The sequence below is a fragment of the Anomaloglossus baeobatrachus genome, chromosome 5 (genome assembly GCF_048569485.1).
Source record: "Anomaloglossus baeobatrachus isolate aAnoBae1 chromosome 5, aAnoBae1.hap1, whole genome shotgun sequence".
NCBI classification, from domain to species: Eukaryota; Metazoa; Chordata; class Amphibia; order Anura; family Aromobatidae; genus Anomaloglossus; species Anomaloglossus baeobatrachus.
Window position 1 is genome coordinate 485,043,362 of NC_134357.1, and position 20,344 is coordinate 485,063,705.

The window sequence follows — 20,344 nt, forward strand, 5'->3', positions numbered from 1 at the left end:
ACAAACCCACCCTCCTCCTTCCCCAAAAACCCAAACATGGTACCTTTATAAAACAACATGTAAGGGGCGACATTTTCGCCGTTCTCATAATTATTGATGGATGGTAAAGAGGTGAGCCATCGAATTACCATGGGGTTTTCCTAGGTATACTACTATGAGATCACACCTTTCAGTTTGGTGGGTAGCATGGACATCACAAAAGTATTTAGGCTTGTTTTCGTATTGAATTTTTGCAGTATTTTTCCTGCCCCAAAAAAGAAAAAACACAATTCCGCCAATGTTTTTTTGGGGTATATTTTATGGCCTTCATAGTGTGGCAAAAATTACCTGGCGGCATGATTCTCCAGATCAGAAACGTTACGGTGATACCAAACATATATGCGTTTTATTCATATCCTACAGGTTAAAGAAAATTCAAAACCTTGTAAAGAAAATATGGTTTGTGCTACTTTTTTCCGAGACCTGTAACTTTTTACTTTTTTAGTCGATAAACCTGTGTGTGAATTTGCTTGCTGAACTGATGTGTATTGTTTGTGGGCAGAGAGGCAACCCAAGAGTGGTGACTTTGGCTTTTTCAATTTTTTTTCTCTTTTGTGCTTTTTACCATATTCAGCATTTTCAAAGATTGGACTTTTATGGACATTACAATACCAAATATGCTTATTTTTTTGCTTTTTTATTTTGGAAAAGGAGGGTGTTTGAAATTTTTACATTCTCTCTTTTTTTACTTTTTTCACTTTTTTGGTATTTCTGTAGTATATTATTTAGTCCCACTGGGAGGCATAAACCTGCAATCATTTCATTACTTGTACTATATACTGCTATACTGCAGTAGTTTTGCACATAGTAAAAGTATTCTATGAAGCCCAGCCACGGGCTAGACTTCAAAGGAGTTCCACGATGAAAGAAACCAGTGTCTTCAGTAGTCCCCCTGCTGACATGGCTACCCATTGGCTCTCTACAATTGTGTAATGGGGGGAACTGATGAGCCTTGGTATAATTGCACCAATTGAATGCCGCAGTCAGAGATTTCAATTGGTAAACACCAGAGATCAGCGCTAACGCCAGTCAATAATGTTAGCAGAAGGTGCTGGCTGTAATGGCAGCTGGAATCTGCCTGGTATGGAGCAGGCTCAGCAATGGCTCCAACTCCATATTCCTGCACCCAACATATCAAATGTCACATATGATGTAGATCAATGTGTGATGGACTTTCAAAGCTCAATTTACCTAGCAGCAAAGAAGAAAAGGCACTAAATTCATTAAGTGGCGTCCATCTCTTAAAGAATTTGGCGTCTTTTGTACTCTATCAAGACTGGCCCCATTACTTTCCCTTGTATGTGCCAATGACATGCTCCCTTAATTAGACAATAGACTAATTCCGGCCAAATCCCCATTCCACAAATATCATGGGTTTGGCCGACAATCTAACATGTATGGGGTCTACTAAACGGTCTCATAGAGAATACAGCTGAATGAGCATTCCTCTGTATGGGAAAGTTGGTGGAGATGGCTATCAGCCGAACAATCATCCAAAGCATAATTTGAGCAACAGCTGTATGGCTGGCTTAAAGAAGCCACCTTCTTCATCACCACCGATGCATAGACAGAGAAGGGAACTGGCTTAGCTATAAAAATGCCTGCATATCTCCCAACGTTTGAAAAATAGAAAGAGGAACAAATTATGAGGTGCTCATAGCAAGTGGCGGCAAATCTTGACCATGCCCTTAGTCACCCCCCCAAGCCACACCCATGTGCCATTTCTATCTACCCTGGCAGGAGATGACAGAGGGACGGTGGTAATGAGGGACATTCAGCAGACGGAGACTGAAAGGGCATAGACCCAAATCCAGGACTGTCCTGCTGTAGGACGATTGGGACTAGAGATGAGTGAATTAATTCACGGGACTCCGGACCAGAGTCCAGGTCAGTGGACCCGGTTGCTGGATAAGAGGCCGTGAATCTCATACCTTCAGGCGTCCCTTGCTTGGATATTGTCACGCTCCCCGGGTCCTCACCCCCGCTCCCCGGCTCACCTGCCACGCTGCCCGCTCCTCAGCCCCCGGATTCCGTCCGTCCCAGGCCCCCTGGTCCCCGATCCCGGCGCCCGACGGCTTCCCAGGACCTGGCCGGCTCCCCTGCGTCCTCCCCTCAGCCTCCTTCCCTGGCTTCTGGCACCCGGGCGGCGCGCATGCGCGTTAGGGCGCGCGCGCGGTCACTGACCCTTTCTTAAAGGGCCAGCGTCCATTAACAGGAAATGAGGTTGAACAGGTACTGGGTATAAAGGGGGTTAGTGTCCAAGGGGGCGGGGCCTGATCTTCGTGTTCCCTGAGCTAGGAGTCAGGTCTCCTGGTGTTTATGTGCCTGTACTCACCTATCTCTCTTTGTAGAGCCGTACCTGCCTCGCCATCCCGTCTGCCGTATCCTGAACCCCGCACACTGTCCGTCTGCCATCTGACAGTCCGTACCATCTCGGATCCCTGCGGTGACCCGTCATCTCGCTCCTGAGGTTCCGGACCCCGCCTGATATCATCTCGGCTTCCGAACCTGAGCTACGTCACCAGGACTACCATCTGTGACACCGTGGTCCCAGGGACTCCTCCGCTGCCTTCACTTGCACGGACTGTTCTGCTGCCCATCAGTGCTTCAGCTGCCGGACTCCCTACCACCATCTTAAGAGTTCGGTCCAGTGGATCCACCTCCTGGGTCGGCCCGACCGCCCGGCCGTGACAGTAAGATCAGGCCATGGATCCCGCTGCAGCACTAGCGGCCTTGCAAGAGGAACTCCGACGTCAGCATGAAGTCCAGACCCGCATGTTGCAATTTATGACCTCCGTGGACACCCGCCTGTACACGTTACAAGCATCAATGACTCCTGCGGCACCCAGGTCCCCAGCTACGCAAGCCATGGCTCCCGCACCAGTGGCAGCCTCTTCAGATGCTTCCCGTCTCCGTTTGGCGTCACCACCTCGTTATGCTGGAGATCCCAAGACCTGCAGGGGCTTCATAAACCAGTGTTCCCTTCATTTCACGCAGCTGCCACATCTGTTCGCCTCTGACCAAGCCAAGGTCGCCTTTATAATGTCTCATCTGGAGGGCGAGGCGCTGGCGTGGATGAACCCCTTGTGGGAGAAGGAGGACCCCATGACCAAGAACCTTCAAGAGTTCCTGCAGGCCTTTCGCAGCACCTTCGACGAGCCGGGACGCGCCTCTGCGTCTGCTTCATCCCTCCTCCGCCTACGTCAAGGAACACTGACGGTGGGTCAATATGCCATCCGTTTCCGTACTTTGGCTTCTGAACTCGGGTGGAATAATGAGGCCCTGACAGCCGCCTTCTGGGAAGGACTCTCGAGTCGCATCAAGGATGAGTTGGCGGGTCGTGACGTGCCCTCCACCCTAGATGCCCTGATTGCCCTAGCCACTCGAGTGGACATTCGTTTCCAGGAACGCTCCAAAGAGCTGTATCGTGAGAGACGTGCAGTACGGCACTCCCCTCCTCCACAGAAGTCCTCTGTGCCTCACTCTTCAACAGCTGGGATTCCTGTCCACGAGCCCATGCAGGTTGACCGAGTACGACAGTCTGACCAACGTAGAGCAGAGCGGCTCGCCAAAGGCCTCTGCTTTTACTGCGGAGAGGGCACACATCTCTTACGCTCCTGTCCGGAAAGGCCGGGAAACTCCAAAGCCTAGGGTTGGTAGGAGAGGCCACCCTAGGTGCTGGGACTCTCTCAGACCCAGTTATGTGGACGGTACAAGTGTCAACAGGAGAGACGCGCTTCACGGCTGAGGCATACCTCGACTCCGGAGCAGCAGGCAATTTTATCCAGCAGGCCACGGTGGACAAGTACCAGCTGCCTGTTACTCCACTCGATAAGCCCCTAATGATTGCCTCGGTGGATGGGAGACCCCTCTCTGATACCATCTCCTGGATCACCAAGCCGGTGGAATTGCGTATAGGTGCTCTGCACACCGAGAACATCGCTCTCTACGTCCTTCCACACATGTCCCATCAAATCCTGCTGGGACTTCCTTGGTTGCGGACACACGAACCATCAGTCAGCTGGGGCACTGGCGAAATCACCCGATGGGGCTCTGCCTGTCATGAGAGATGTCTAAAGTCCCTACAACCAATCCGACGTCCCCCGGCTCCAGAGAACCTACCGGAACTGCCCTCGGCCTATTGGTCCTTCGCGGACGTTTTTGACAAGAAGGAGTCTGAGGTACTTCCGCCACACCGTCCCTACGATTGCGCCATCGACCTGCTCCCAGGAACAACACCACCTCGAGGACGGATATATCCGTTGTCTCCAGCGGAAACCAGGGCCATGTCCACATACATCACGGAAAGCCTGGCAAAGGGATTCATCCGGAGATCCTCCTCTCCTGCGGGAGCAGGCGTCTTCTTCGTTAAGAAGAAAGAGGGTGACCTACGCCCATGCATTGACTACCGGGGCTTGAATCAGATCACCATAAAAAACAAGTACCCCCTACCGCTCATCCCCGAATTGTTCGACCGGCTCAGAGGAGCCCGTGTGTTCACCAAACTGGATCTTCGGGGTGCCTACAACCTAGTTCGTATCCGCTCTGGGGACGAATGGAAGACCGCATTTAATACTCGCGACGGGCACTACGAATACTGCGTGATGCCCTTCGGTCTGTGTAACGCTCCTGCCGTATTCCAAGAACTGGTGAACGACATATTCCGGGACCTCCTCTACGTATGTGTAGTAGTTTATCTGGATGACATCCTTGTCTTCTCTCCGGACCTCCAGACCCACAGAGAGAACGTAAAGCTGGTTCTACAAAGACTGAGAGAGAATCGTCTCTACGCCAAATATGAAAAGTGCGTCTTTGAGCAGTCTTCTCTCCCTTTCCTGGGATACATCATCTCGGGTACTGGGTTGCAGATGGATCCAAAGAAGGTCTCCTCCATACTCAACTGGCCTCCTCCTTCTGGACTGAAGGCAATCCAACGGTTCCTGGGATTCGCCAACTACTACCGCCAGTTTATCCCGCACTTCTCCGCCCTGACTGCCCCTCTCTCCGCTTTGACCAAGAAGGAGGCTAAACCAAAGGACTGGTCACCTGCGGCCGACGCCGCGTTTTGCTCTTTGAAGCGAGCTTTCGCCTCCTCTCCTGTACTCCACCGACCGGAGTTAAACCGCCAGTTCACCTTGGAGGTGGATGCCTCCTCCTCAGGAGCCGGAGCAGTGCTCATGCAAAAATCCTCCTCCGGGAAGATGGTGACTTGCGGTTTCTTTTCTAAGAGCTTCTCAGCACCAGAACGGAATTACACCATCGGTGACCGAGAATTATTGGCGGTCAAACTAGCTCTGGAGGAGTGGCGCTACCTCCTGGAAGGAGCAGTGTACCCCGTGACCATCTACACGGACCACAAGAACCTGGAATACCTGCGGTCCGCTCAGCGACTGAACCCGCGGCAAGCCAGGTGGTCCTTATTCTTTGCCAGGTTTGACTTCCAGCTCCACTTCCGACCCGCGGACAAGAATATACGCGCCGATGCCTTGTCTAGGTCCCTCATGTCCATGGAGCAGGAGGAAGAGACTACCCAACCTATCATCCCTCCTAGCAAGATTGTTCCGGTGGCTCCCGTCACTCTGGCCCAGATACCACCCGGGAAGACCTATGTCTCGGAGACCGACAGGCAAAAAGTGTTACACTGGGGTCATGCCTCAAAAACAGCCGGCCATGCAGGCCAGAAGAGAACATGGGGTGCGATTGTACGCCATTACTGGTGGCCATCCCTTCGCACTGACGTCGCCGCCTTTGTCTCTGCCTGCTCCTCTTGTGCCAGGAACAAGACGCCCAAACACCTGCCCTATGGCCGTCTGCTGCCTCTACCGATACCCTCAGTTCCCTGGCAACACATTGCGATGGACTTTATTACGGACTTGCCATTATCCTCTGGACACACAGTCATATGGGTCGTGGTGGACCGGTTCTCCAAAATGGCCCACTTCATCCCCATGGCTGGACTGCCCTCTGCTCAGGAACTCGCGGAAGCCTATATCCATCACATCTTCCGCTTGCATGGCTTTCCATCCCACATCGTGTCCGACAGAGGAACTCAGTTCACCTCCCGCTTCTGGAGGGCGCTCTGCAAACACCTGGGAGTAACTCTGGACTTTTCTTCCGCATACCATCCTCAGTCTAATGGCCAAGTGGAGAGGGTCAATCAAATCTTGACATCCTTCTTACGTCACTATGTCAACACCCATCACGACGACTGGTCCACGCTTCTGCCTTGGGCTGAGTTCTCACATAACCACCACATCAGTGAGTCGTCCTCCAAATCTCCCTTCCATGTCGTTTACGGACTTCAGCCCTCCGTTCCATTGCCTATATCCCCTTCTTCGGATGTCCCTGCGGCTGATACTGTAGCCCGTGACTTCGCTACCATTTGGGACTCTGTCAAGGCGTCCCTTGGACGCGCTTCCCAGCGGATGAAGAAACACGCTGACAAAAGGCGTCTAGACCCTCCGTGTTTCTCTCCTGGAGACCTCGTCTGGCTTGCTTCCCAGTACGTCCGCCTGAAGATACCGTCATACAAGCTGGGTCCTCGCTACATTGGGCCGTTTAAAGTCCTCAGCAAGATCAATGAGGTTTCCTACAAGCTACAGCTCCCGGCCACGATGAGGATACCCAACTCATTCCACGTCTCCCTGCTCAAGCCGGTGGTCCTTGGTCCCTTCTCCGCTGCTGCCAGTCCGGCTCCTCCACCTATTGCCGATGACGACATCTATGCGGTAAGGGATATCGTGGCCATGAAGACCGTACGAGGTCGGCAGTTCTTCCTGGTGGACTGGGAGGGGTATGGTCCTGAGGATAGGTCTTGGGAGCCCAGGGAGAACGTGGGCACTCCTCTTATCCGTGCCTTCATGTCCCGGTTGCGGGGTGGGGGGCGTGGGGGGGGGGGTACTGTCACGCTCCCCGGGTCCTCACCCCCGCTCCCCGGCTCACCTGCCACGCTGCCCGCTCCTCAGCCCCCGGATTCCGTCCGTCCCAGGCCCCCTGGTCCCCGATCCCGGCGCCCGACGGCTTCCCAGGACCTGGCCGGCTCCCCTGCGTCCTCCCCTCAGCCTCCTTCCCTGGCTTCTGGCACCCGGGCGGCGCGCATGCGCGTTAGGGCGCGCGCGCGGTCACTGACCCTTTCTTAAAGGGCCAGCGTCCATTAACAGGAAATGAGGTTGAACAGGTACTGGGTATAAAGGGGGTTAGTGTCCAAGGGGGCGGGGCCTGATCTTCGTGTTCCCTGAGCTAGGAGTCAGGTCTCCTGGTGTTTATGTGCCTGTACTCACCTATCTCTCTTTGTAGAGCCGTACCTGCCTCGCCATCCCGTCTGCCGTATCCTGAACCCCGCACACTGTCCGTCTGCCATCTGACAGTCCGTACCATCTCGGATCCCTGCGGTGACCCGTCATCTCGCTCCTGAGGTTCCGGACCCCGCCTGATATCATCTCGGCTTCCGAACCTGAGCTACGTCACCAGGACTACCATCTGTGACACCGTGGTCCCAGGGACTCCTCCGCTGCCTTCACTTGCACGGACTGTTCTGCTGCCCATCAGTGCTTCAGCTGCCGGACTCCCTACCACCATCTTAAGAGTTCGGTCCAGTGGATCCACCTCCTGGGTCGGCCCGACCGCCCGGCCATGACAGATATTGATTATCCAAGACTGGTGAGATGCATTAAAAAATGCACCAAACACCCAATAGTCAGAGAAGATTGTTATTGCTTTGTGTGGTGCGGACAACTGCAGAAAAAAGCTATAGAAAAAATGAAGCATTTATGCTGCATATGATCACGGTGTCAGCGTTACATTTTTATGACTTTTTTATGTGTTTAATAGAGAAACATTTTTTAAGCGATTTACTGATTGCCATACGTAATCTGATCACTTTGCTGTTCAGCTCATTACGATTATAGGAAAACCAAATACTGTATGTCCGTGTTATTTGCTGATTTGTGATGTTTATTATTTTTTCTACGTACCTATATACATTGCTATGTACAGATGTATCTCTATGTACCTGTATATACTGCTTTGTACAGATGTATCTCTATGTACGTGTATACATTGCTATGTACAGATGTATCTCTATGTACCTGTTTACACTGCTATGTACAGATGTATCTCTATGTACCTGTATATACTGCTATGTACAGATGTATCTCTATGTACCTGTATACACTACTATGTACAGATGTATATCTATGTACCTGTATACACTGCTAAGTACAGATATATCTCTATGTACGTGTATATACTGCTATGTACAGATGTATATCTACAGTGCCTACAAGTAGTATTCAACCCCCTGCAGATTTAGCAGGTTTACACATTCGGAATTAACTTGGCATTGTGACATTTGGACTGTAGATCAGCCTGGAAGTGTGAACTGCACTGCAGCAAAAAAGAATGTTATTTCTTTTTTTATTTTTTTTTTAAATTGTGAAAAGTTTATTCAGAGGGTCATTTATTATTCAACTCCTCAAACCACAAGAATTCTGTTTGGTTCCCCTAAAGTATTAAGAAGTATTTCAGGCACAAAGAACAATGAGCTTCACATGTTTGGATTAATTATCTCTTTTTCCAGCCTTTTCTGACTAATTAAGACCCTCCCCAAACTTGTGAACAGCATTCATACTTGGTCAACATGGGAAAGACAAAGGAGCACTCCAAGGCCATCAGAGACAAGATCGTGGAGGGTCACAAGGCTGGCAAGGGGAACAAAATTCTTTCCAAGGAGTTGGGCCTACCTGTCTCCACTGTTGGGAGCATCATCCGGAAGTGGAAGGCTTATGGAACTACTGTTAGCCTTCCACGGCCTGGACAGCCTTTGAAAGTTTCCACCCGTGCCGAGGCCATGCTTGTCCGAAGAGTCAAGGCTAACCCAAGGACAACAAGGAAGGAGCTCCGGGAAGATCTCATGGCAGTGGGTACATTGGTTTCAGTCAATACCATAAGTAACGTACTCCACCACAATGGTCTCCGTTCCAGATGAGCCCGTAAGGTACCTTTATTTTCAAAGTGTCATGTCAAGGCTCGTCTACAGTTTGCTCATGATCACTTGGAGGACTCTGAGACGGACTGGTTCAAGGTTCTCTGGTCTGATGAGACCAAGATCGAGATCTTTGGTGCCAACCACACACGTGACGTTTGGAGACTGGATGGCACTGCATACGACCCCAAGAATACCATCCCTACAGTCAAGCATGGTGGTGGCAGCATCATGCTGTGGGGCTGTTTCTCAGCCAAGGGGCCTGGCCATCTGGTCCGCATCCATGGGAAGATGGATAGCACGGCCTACCTCGAGATTTTGGCCAAGAACCTCCGCTCCTCCATCAAGGATCTTAAGATGGGTCGTCATTTCATCTTCCAACAAGACAACGACCCAAAGCACACAGCCAAGAAAACCAAGGCCTGGTTCAAGAGGGAAAAAATCAAGGTGTTGCAGTGGCCTAGTCAGTCTCCTGACCTTAACCCAGTTGAAAACTTGTGGAAGGAGCTCAAGATTAAAGTCCACATGAGACACCCAAAGAACCTAGATAACTTGGAGAAGATCTGCATGGAGGAGTGAGCCAAGATAACTCCAGAGACCTGTGCCGGCCTGATCAGGTCTTATAAAAGACGATTATTAGCTGTAATTGCAAACAAGGGTTATTCCACAAAATATTAAACCTAGGGGTTGAATAATAATTGACCCACACTTTATTAAAATTTAACTGAGCAATATAACTTGTTGGTTTGTAAGATTTATGCATCTGTTAATAAATCCTGCTCTTGTTTGAAGTTTGCAGGCTCTAACTTATTTGCATCTTATCAAACCTGCTAAATCTGCAGGGGGTTGAATACTACTTGTAGGCACTGTATGTACCTGTTTACACTGCTATGTACAGATGTATTTCTTTGTACCTGTATAATCTGCTTCTGGGTTCCCTGCCTGCACTACAGGACAAGTATATCAAGTCATCCGATCTCTTTTAATGTGGGCTGTAGGTCATTGGTAGAGCTGCTGCCTACAAGAAAGAGATCAGAGAAGAGGAGAATTTTTTACTTGTATTTAGTTTTTAACAGCGCAGAGAGATGCTGCCCCCCAGGAGGAGGAGCTATGGATCCGGAGTGGTGAGAGGAAGATGGGACAAAAGCCCTGACTGCCAGGACAGTGAGATTGAGCCCTCAAATCAGGACAGTACCTCTGAATCGGGGGCAGTTGGGAACTATGATTACTGCCCCCAAAATTCCTATACCCAATGGCATGGCAATAGTGATTGCAGAGGCCAAAATGCGATGGTTCCAACTAAAGTTGGTGCTAATTGATTCTCAGGACCTGGTCCATCGGCCACATCTGTGATCTGTGGCTATCAGACGGGAGCCCTGAGAACCGCCTCCTAAATTACAGCATCCTCATCTCTTCATTTGATTACTTGGCCTGATGTGACATCATATGTGCACCACACTACAACAATGACTTCTCGCCAAGCCTGCTAATCCATAGAGGAGCTGTGGATGCTCAGGGGAAGGAGATGGTTCCCAGGACTCTTGTCCGGTGGTCACAGATTAGTGACCTTGCTGATGAACTGACTCCTGAGGATCGAATTACACCCTATGAGGTCTATTGTCATCCCAGGCCCATAAGAAGCAGGGGTATTTGAGTTCTTAGGCTTCATAAAGACTCAGTCCCTTAATTTTAGAGTATCTAGGATAATATAATCTGGATGTGGAGACATGGACCAGTTCTACAAAACTATGGAAACCTCGGGAACCTCCTAAAGCGTTAAAGCTTTTATGTTGAAGTTTTACAAGCTGCGTCTGCTTCTTACCACGATCTTTTCTGTTTCCCCTGAGGCGGTTGTAAATATCTTTAAATTCTTGCCTTCGTTATTAGAAGAGTCGCAGAACAATCCGTATCCATGGAAACGGCGTTGTGATATTGTCATTCATAGGAGGGGGTGGTCGAGGATAACAGTCTTTCTACGTTTCAATTGTAAAAAAAATCCTCACAAATATAGGAAGAAAATAATGTATTTGCAAAGTCAGAAGTAGGGACAGGGCACATCCATGATGTCATAGGGGACATTTTTTTTACCTAACTGCATAAATTTGGGGCTAAGAATAATTTTTGAAAGTGGGTTTCATTAAAAAAGTTGCAGTGTTTGACTCTTACAACCTCTTTGTTTCCTTGAAGAAAAAACAAAAAGCCAGCACTAAATGTGCACTTCAGCACTAAACATTCCAAACTGTACTTATTATAAAAATTTTGAGATTTTTGGCAAAAAATTGCAATTTCTTGAGCTGCCTCGCCACGTCACGGCAAATCTCATTTGAGGCATTCCTACACTAGGACTAGTTGGTGACTGTTTAGTGTAGGACTGCCTCAAATGAGATTTGCCGTGACGTGGCGAGGCAGCTCAAGAAATTGCAATTTTTTGCCAAAAATCTCAAAATGTTTATAATAAGTACAGTTTGGAATGTTTAGTGCTGAAGCGCACATTTAGTGCTGGCTTTTTGTTTTTTCCTCTTTGTTTCCTTGTAGATTGCTGGTTGTAGAATGAATTAACTGAAAATCAATCAGTGAGCTCCTTGTTAAGTAGCTTGTTCATTTTTTATGTCTTTTATGAATATGGTACTTTATAGCCATAAAACACATCAAAAAATGAACTGAACTTTCATATGGTCACTAGTCCTTGTTCTTTTATCACTGACGGTCCCAGCAGTGTTACATCAAGTGGACTTCTTATTATTTGAGACCCTTTAACCTGTTAACGACCGCAGGCTGTACTGGTACATCCTAAACCATCAAGGTATAATCACCTGCGGCTGTTCTGGACAGCCGGAGGTGATTCCTGCACATGTCAGCTGATTTGAACAGCTGACATATGTGCGTCGACGGTGCAGGTGGATTTGTGATCCACCCACGCAAGTTAACCCCTTAAATCGGGCTGTAAACATGTGACAGCGCGATTTAAATCCCAGCCGTTTTAAACGCGCACTCACCCGCCGCCATCGGAAGTCACATAAAGTGATCACATGGAGCCAATGGTTGCCATGGTAACACAAGGTCATGTGATGACTCCTGTAGCGATCATGACTCACTTCCTGTAACAGCCAGCCGAGTGCTGCCTGTTACAAGAGACAAGCATTTCTGGTGTTCTCAGCTGTGATCAACAGAAATGAATGAGTGATCAGACTGCTGATCCTTATAGTCCCCTAGGAAAACTAGTAAAATAAATAAAATAAAAAAAAGTTTTAAAAAATTTAAAAAAAATAAAAAACCTAAAAGTTCAAATCACCCTCCTTTCGCCCTATTGAAAACTAAAGGGTTAAAAAAATAAAAATGTACACACATTTGGTATCGCCGCGTTCAGAAATGCCCGATCTATCAAAATATTAAATCAATTAATCTGATCAGTAGCGGCAAAAAAAATCCAAATGCCAAAATTACGTTTTTTGGTTGCCCCAAATTTTGCGCAAAATGCAATAACAAGTGATCAAAACATGGCATCTACGTAAAGCTAATACCATTAAAACGTCAGCTCAAGACACAAAAAATAAGCCATCACTGAGCCCCAGATCCTGAAAAATGAGAAGGCTATGGGTTGCGGAAAATGGCTCAAAAAGTGCACCACTTTTTTTGGACAAACTTCTGATTTTTTTTAACCCCTTAGATAAAAGTAAACCTATAAATGTTTGTATAGAAAAGTTAGGTGTCTTTTCAACTTTGTTGTGTAGACTGGGACAAGGTGATCAGAGTCATCTTATTCTCATTAGAGGAGGGAAATATAATGGCAGATTGCAGATTCATTTTACTATTGGAGGACAGTTTTTGTCACACTATAAATAATACAGACCTGCAAGGGTAAAGTTGCTTGAAAACTAAGAGGTGATTTTTATATACTTCGATCACTGAACTCGGAAAATATAAAAAAAATCCATCAAGTACAGGTTTTTTCACAAACACGGACTCCATAGGCCTTTTTCTTGCACCTCAGACCCCTTTTGTGACCTGTGGTGGATAATTTTGGTGCTATGTCCAATATATGATTCAAAAGATTCAGAACATTAGGCGTAGAATATTGATGAAGACTTTCATACTGGTCCCAATGAGCCCCAGCTTTTTTCACATCTTAAATTAAATTATTTCGTCAGGGACTTGGACCTTCCTAAACACTCTGCAGAACGTCCAAAATAAAAGTCTGAATGCTACTACTACACAATGGCAGTAAGTATGCTTCAGTGCCTGTAAGGAATTTTGTGAACTTGAAGGAAAGGTATGAGAATTTAGACTTTATTCTCAAGAAACCTAACTATGAGGATCAAGGATGGTCAATATATGGTGATCTCAAAGTTCTTTCTTTGCTCCTTGCGCAGCAAAAAGTATACACAAAGTACCCATGTTTTTTGTGTGAATGGGACAGCTGAGATAGGACTCCTCACTGAAGCCAAAGAAGTTGGCCAATGAGAACATCTTGACTACGGGACCTCTACCATGCTCGGGTGCTCTGTACTTGTAACAAGCAGTTGGAGGCATGGATGTGCGCGACTTCAGTACCCGTGTATAATGGAAGTCAATGGGGAACTGGAGCATTATTCCAGAAGAAAATATCTTGTTATGAGATTTAATATCTTGACTATTAGAAGGGTTATCGTGTGGGAATATTATGGAGAGGGGCAGTGTGTGGGAGGACATTATGAGGGGTAGTGTGGGAAGGATATTTTGGAGAAGAGCACTGTGGGAGGATATTATGGAGAGGGGCAGTGTGTGGGGAAATATGGTGAGGGGCAGTGCGGGGGGAATATTATGGCGAAGGGCAGTGTTGGGCAAATATTACAGAGAGGCAATGGGGGGGAAATAATATGGAGAGGAGTAGTGTGAGGGGATATTTGGAGAGGGGCCATGTAGAGGGTATATCATGGAGAGGGGCAGTGTGAGGGATACATTATGCAGAGGGGCAGTGTTGGGAGAATATTATGGTATTATGGAGAGGGGCATTGTGGACGTGGAGAGGTTTAGTGTTGGCAAATATTCTGAAGAAAGGCAGTCCAGAGGGAATATTATGGAGCAGGGCAGTGTATGGGGTATTTTGGAGAGGAGTAGTGTGGGATGACATTAGGCAGAAGGGCAGTGTGGGGGAAATATTATGGAGATGTGCAGTGTTTGGGAAAAATTATGGAGATGGGCAGTGTGGGGGAATTTTATGGAGAGGGACAGTGTAGTGGGATATTTTGAGAGGGACAGTGTGGGTGGAATATTAGGAGAGGAGCAGTGTGGGGAGAATATTATGGAGAGGGGGAGTGTGGGGGTATGTTTTGGAGAGGGACAGTGTTGAAAGATAGTTTGAAAAAGAGCAGTGTGGGATGAAATTATAGAAAGGGGCAGTGTGGGGGGCATAATGGAGAGGGGAGTGTGCTTGAGGAATTTTTATGGAGATGATCAATGTGGAAGGCCTATTATGGAGAGGTGCAGTGTGGGGGGACATTATGGAGAGGGGCAGTGTGCGATGAATATTATGGAGAATGGCAATGTGTGGGGGGTTATTTTGTGTTGTGCAGTAAACACAGTGAGGGGCAATTATATAGTCAGGGGTGTGTGACGCCCTGGGCAAGCCAGGGGTCACAGGTCATGACACCACCACACCCTACACCCCAGATGGGTACACCAAAGCTACACAAAAATCCTTGTTGCCTTCCTCCAGGGGCTGATGTCCACACCAGGGGGTGGGCCAGGCGGTTGGCTCCGCCCACCAAGGAGTTCACAGCCCTGGAGGCGGGGAAACCAGGCAGGAAAGTGAGAGGAAGCAAGATGAGTCTAGGGGAGTGAAGTAGAAGGAAGTGGTAAAGGAGGACAGTGAGAGTAGTGGCAGAAAAAGGAACAGTTAAGCAAGCCTGAAGTTGGTCCGGGTGTGTGCCCCGGACTGAGACAGCAAGGTCAGCAGACGGCGGTGACTGTCTGCAGGGGTGGCTGTTTGGAGGTTGCTGAAAGGACCGCGGACGGGTGGTGGCCCGGCGGTACCGGAGCGGTATACGAAGAACAGTCAGCACCAGTGGCAGGGGCCTTTCGGATCCCGGCAAGGCTAGGAGTCGCCGTGAATTTGCCGAATCCGTTAGTGAAGGGGACCTCTAGGTCTCCCAACAAGCAAGTCCCGATTGAAGGCAACAGTCCAACCGTTACAGAGAGACACCGCCACCGCCAGGGCACCAGTTTCTCAGGGCCAGCGCCTGCGGGCAAAGTAGGGCTCCTCCGGCCCATATCCAAGCCGGGGAGCGGGTTACCGGTGTGAACCCATCGCAACCATCATCATCTTAGGTGCAGGAAAAGGGACCGTCACCGTCAACTACTGGGGAAAGCAAGTGCAGCCGTCCGTGGGAACCGTCTTTCCAGCCGTGTGTTTTACCGAGAACTGTGTCATCGTCTCAGGCTGAGTGAGTACCACAGTGCCGCAAGGCACAGCGCTGCCCCCGCGTCCCTGCACCCCACCAAGCCCTGCATCACCCTCCTCATCACTGGGCCCTGGGACAACCAACCCCCTACCCACGGAGGGGAGGACTAACATCTAGCTGCTCCATACCATCACTCCCGGGATCCCTATACAGAGCAGCGGTGGTGTCAACAAATCACCACAACCGTGGGTGGCGTCACGGACAATAAACTATCCCAAAACCCAATCCCCTTTCACTCACGGGCGAGGAGCGCCGCTCGAGTGCCCGGGATCCGGCCCATCGCTCGAGCCACCGAGCAGCAGCAGCAGGCCGCAGCAGCCGCAGTGGCGGCCGGACCCGAGCAGTGGGAGAGCGCGGCGTCCCCTCCTCCGCCCGCGACAACTTGGCGTCACGAACAGGATCTTACCGCTCTGCCGTTGGGTAGAGGTGCGCCTTGTGACTGCCGGAGGCATCCGGCCGGAAAATTTCAGAAGTCGCCATCTTTGGCGCGAAAAGTTCCCGCTCGAGCGTCTTCTCGAGTAGTAGAGGCGCGAAGGCCAAAACCCCGCCCCGATAGAGGAGGGGCCGGAAAGAGGCTAAGGGGGACAAAAACAAGATGTCTGCGCCCGACGGAGCCGCTGGAGGAGCGGTGGTCGCAGCCGCATGTAACTAGCGCTGTAGCGTGCAGGGACGCCAGGACTCTGCTGAAACACGTTCCTGGATCCAGAAGCAAGATGTGCCAGAAGCTCCAGGCCCAAGTCCACTTCATGCTGGCGAAGTGGACGTCGGAGATGAAGGGCCTGGCCGCAACCGTTTGGGCATCCGAAGTGGAGGTGGTCTCAGAGGAGCGGGTAAGCGACCCACGCCCCTATGTCCCCGAGGGATCGGTCGATACGGCTGAGGGGCCCGGCCTGCTGCCGTCCACCACGCTACCTCCCTCACTGCCCATGCCTGCGGCCAGCGCCCCGACCGACCCGTTACCCCTGCCACCGGTAGCGGAGCCCGCAGCGTCTGTGGGAGAGGGCCCAGACCTGCGGCCCCCGGGCCTTGCCTTTGCCACCGCCCTGGCACCCGTCCCGGCTTCCATCCCAGCCGCGACGGAGATGATGACGGCCCCGGCAGTCCGCCCGTTCGCAGCGGAGGCGATCCTCGATCAAACGCCAACACCGCAAGTCACGTTGACCGCTCCCAGGCACCGGGCCTCGGCTGAGGCACGGGGGGATGTAGCTGCCAAGCGGCAGAGCAGGCCACGTCACAGCGGGGTCCCTCATTACTGAAGGTGCCGGTCGTAGCCGACACGGAGGGACTCTGGCTGGGTCCGTCCCCTGCACACGCTGAACCGGGGCAAGCAGAAAGTGCTCCAGACTGGGAGCGGCGGCAACGGCAGCTGCGCAGAGAGATCGATGCCCGAGAGGGGTGTAGAGCGGATGTGCATGCCCGCATGTATATGGAAGAAGATCGCCTGCAGCGAGCTACCATTGGGGTCCAGAGCGGTGCACCATGTGAAGGTGGCACTAGAGCCCCACGAGTGAGAATGGACTGTTGAGCCACAGAAGGCAGCGGAGCACCGTTGCACCGTCCCCGTTGGGACCGCCAGTCTGAGTATGTTTACAAGTTGAAAAAGTTTTTGCAAAAATGAGAATGATAACCGAAGATTTACCTGATTGTCTACCGTGATTGAAAACCGGCCATTGCCGGCACCGTTGTCCCCGTGGGGACCCTTCAAAAAGTTGTTTGCATAGAAACTTCTATGGACAAGCCCGTGAACTTGCAGGGCAACCATAAATGTTAAGTGGCTTGTAAATAACAATGATGTTGTGCAGCTACCGTAACCGCCTCCGGAGAGGCAGGTGGGAAGGACAGATCCCGCTCGGGTAACTTGGTGCAGGACTGGGGTCAATGGGTGCTGCCTGGGTTTTAGGGGCAGCATCAGGGCCAGGTTACTTGGGTGGCAGAGAGTGGCAGCCGCAACCGTTTTAATGTTACCGTTTGCAACGTTTAAGAACTGAACCTCCCGATGTGGGATGATGTCATAAGTTGTATTATGTTTACCTTTTTATATATTTTCAGAAAATAAAACCGGTGTTGGACGGGCAGCCCGCGGACGGTCTGCATTTTGCTAAGGGGGAATGTGACGCCCTGGGCAAGCCAGGGGTCACAGGTCATGACACCACCACACCCTACAACCCAGATAGGTACACCAAAGCTACACAAAAATCCTTGTTGCCTTCCTCCAGGGGCTGATGTCCACACCAGGGGGTGGGCCAGGCGGTTGGCTCCGCCCACCGAGGAGTTCACAGCCCTGGAGGCGGGGAAACCAGGCAGGAAAGTGAGAGGAAGCAAGATGAGTCTAGGGGAGTGAAGTAGAAGGAAGTGGTAAAGGAGGACCGTGAGAGTAGTGGCAGAAAAAGGAACAGTTAAGCAAGCCTGAAGTTGGTCCGGGTGTGTGCCCCGGACTGAGACAGCAAGGTCAGACGGTGGTGACTGTCTGCAGGGGTGGCTGTTTGGAGGTTGCTGAATGGACCGCGGACGGGTGGTGGCCCGGCGGTACCAGAGCGGTATACGAAGAACAGTCAGCACCAGTGGCAGGGGCCTTTCGGATCCCGGCAAGGCTAGGAGTCGCCGTGAATTTGCCAAATCCGTTAGTGAAGGGGACCTCTGGGTCTCCCAACAAGCAAGTCCCGATTGAAGGCAACAGTCCAACCGTTACAGAGAGACACCGCCACCGCCAGGGCACCAGTTTCTCAGGGCCAGCGCCTGCGGGCAAAGTAGGGCTCCTCCGGCCCATATCCAAACCGGGGAGCGGGTTACCGGTGGGAACCCATCGCAACCATCATCATCTTAGGTGCAGGAAAAGGGACCGTCACCGTCAACTACTGGGGAAAGCAAGTGCAGTCGTCCGTGGGAACCTTCTTTCCAGCCGTGTGTTTTACCGAGAACTGTGTCATCGTCTCAGGCTGAGTGAGTACCACAGTGCCGCAAGGCACAGCGCTGCCCCCGCGTCCCTGCACCCCACCAAGCCCTGCATCACCCTCCTCATCACTGGGCCCCGGGACAACCAACCGCCTACCCATGGAGGGGAGGACTAACATCTAGCTGCTGCATACCATCACTCCCGGGATCCCCATACAGAGCAGCGGTGGTGTCAACAAATCACCACAACCGTGGATGGCGTCACGGACAATAAACTATCCCAAAACCCAATCCCCTTTCACTCACGGGCGAGGAGCGCCGCTCGAGTCCCCGGGATCCGGCCCATCTCTCGAGCCACCGAGCAGCAGCAGCAGGCCGCAGCAGCGGCGGCCGGACCCGAGCAGTGGGAGAGCGCGGCGTCCCCTCCTCCGCCCGCGACAGGTGCAGCATGGGAGACATTTTTATCGATGGGGCAGTATAATTATACTTTTATTTTTAAGGGCACCATGTTAGGAAGTGCTGCAGAAGACCGGAGAGAAGGAAAGTCTTGAAAGATGAGCTGTGGATGCGAAATCTCATCATAGCATCTGTACTATATCAAAAGGGTTGGAGACAAAAGAGTTGGGAACTAGTTCAATCAGAGAAAAGTTTACCTATAAAGTACCTGGATTTAATTTTTAATTTGTGAGACTGCTTGTGTCTCATTAGTACTTTGGTTCCTGTATGCTCTGCAGTCTAGTGATGGCTGTTAACAACAAATCCAGGTATCTCCTATCCATTGTTAAGGCCATACTGGAAGTTGCAGGTTCACTTGATAGAAGTGTATATTGGGCTGACCTGGAAGTGCAATTTTTCACTGTACTAAGTTTGATTATGTATTCCTGCACTGATGGAGCTTCTGGTGATGTATTCCTGTACTGACAGTGGTTCTGATGATGTATTCCTGCACTGATGGTGGTTCTGATGATGTATGCCTGCACTGATGGTGGTTCTGATGATGTATGCCTGCACAGATGGTGGTTTTGATTATGTATTCCTGCACTGATGGTGGTTATGTTGATGTTTTCCTGTACTGATGATGGTTCTGGTGATATATTTATGAATTACGCTTGCTTTGGTTACCATATCTATATTATGTAAAATCTTTGGTAAAGATTCTTCTATAATAGAGTCTTATGTATTAAGTCTCTCTATAATTAATTTAATACTCATCGAGTAAGCCAGTACAATATCCACAATTTGCCATTGACTATATACATAGGAGACACAAGGTCCTACCCATCAGTAGGGCCTTGTGTTTATTATTCCCTGTCTGTACTACCTGCATTCCTACCAATCATAATATTTTGGTCTTGTATCCAGTACTAACTAAAGTATTAATTCCAGATCTGTAAAAGCCTATAGTGTGAACCATGGTGGTTGTCTCATGACCATCAGGAGCTGATCCATTACACTATTCTGTAAAAGTGCCGCCAATGGAAGACCCGGAGCCTCCAGCCACCCCTTCCAGATTTTATGAAATTTATGTAGTGCATTCCTTTTCAAATAAACATTTAATTCCATACAAAGTACTAAGTGCAGTCTCTTACTCGTACACTCACTCTGGATCCCACTGGGGACTACTTTTTGCCACTTGTGTCCACACAGCTATATGCAGATACTGATCCTTATTATATGACCCTTCCCTATTGTCTTAAGCTATACATGACATTATCTAACAATAATAAGGGGCAGGGGACGGAGCCATTCACATCACCCCAATTCAGGGCCAGCCGGGCAGTGCAGGCGGCCAATCAGATTAAGGAGGCGTGTTGATTAGCTATGCACGCAGTCCACACACAGCTGTCACGTCTCCACCGGAGTCGACTTCTGCTTCGATTACCAGACGACGATGCGTCACCACTGAGGGCGACGCTGGGGATGGGGGAGCAGTCAGTGGCTCTGTTGGGCGCAGGCTGCGCTCACCTATTAAGCTGGGTTTCACCAGGAC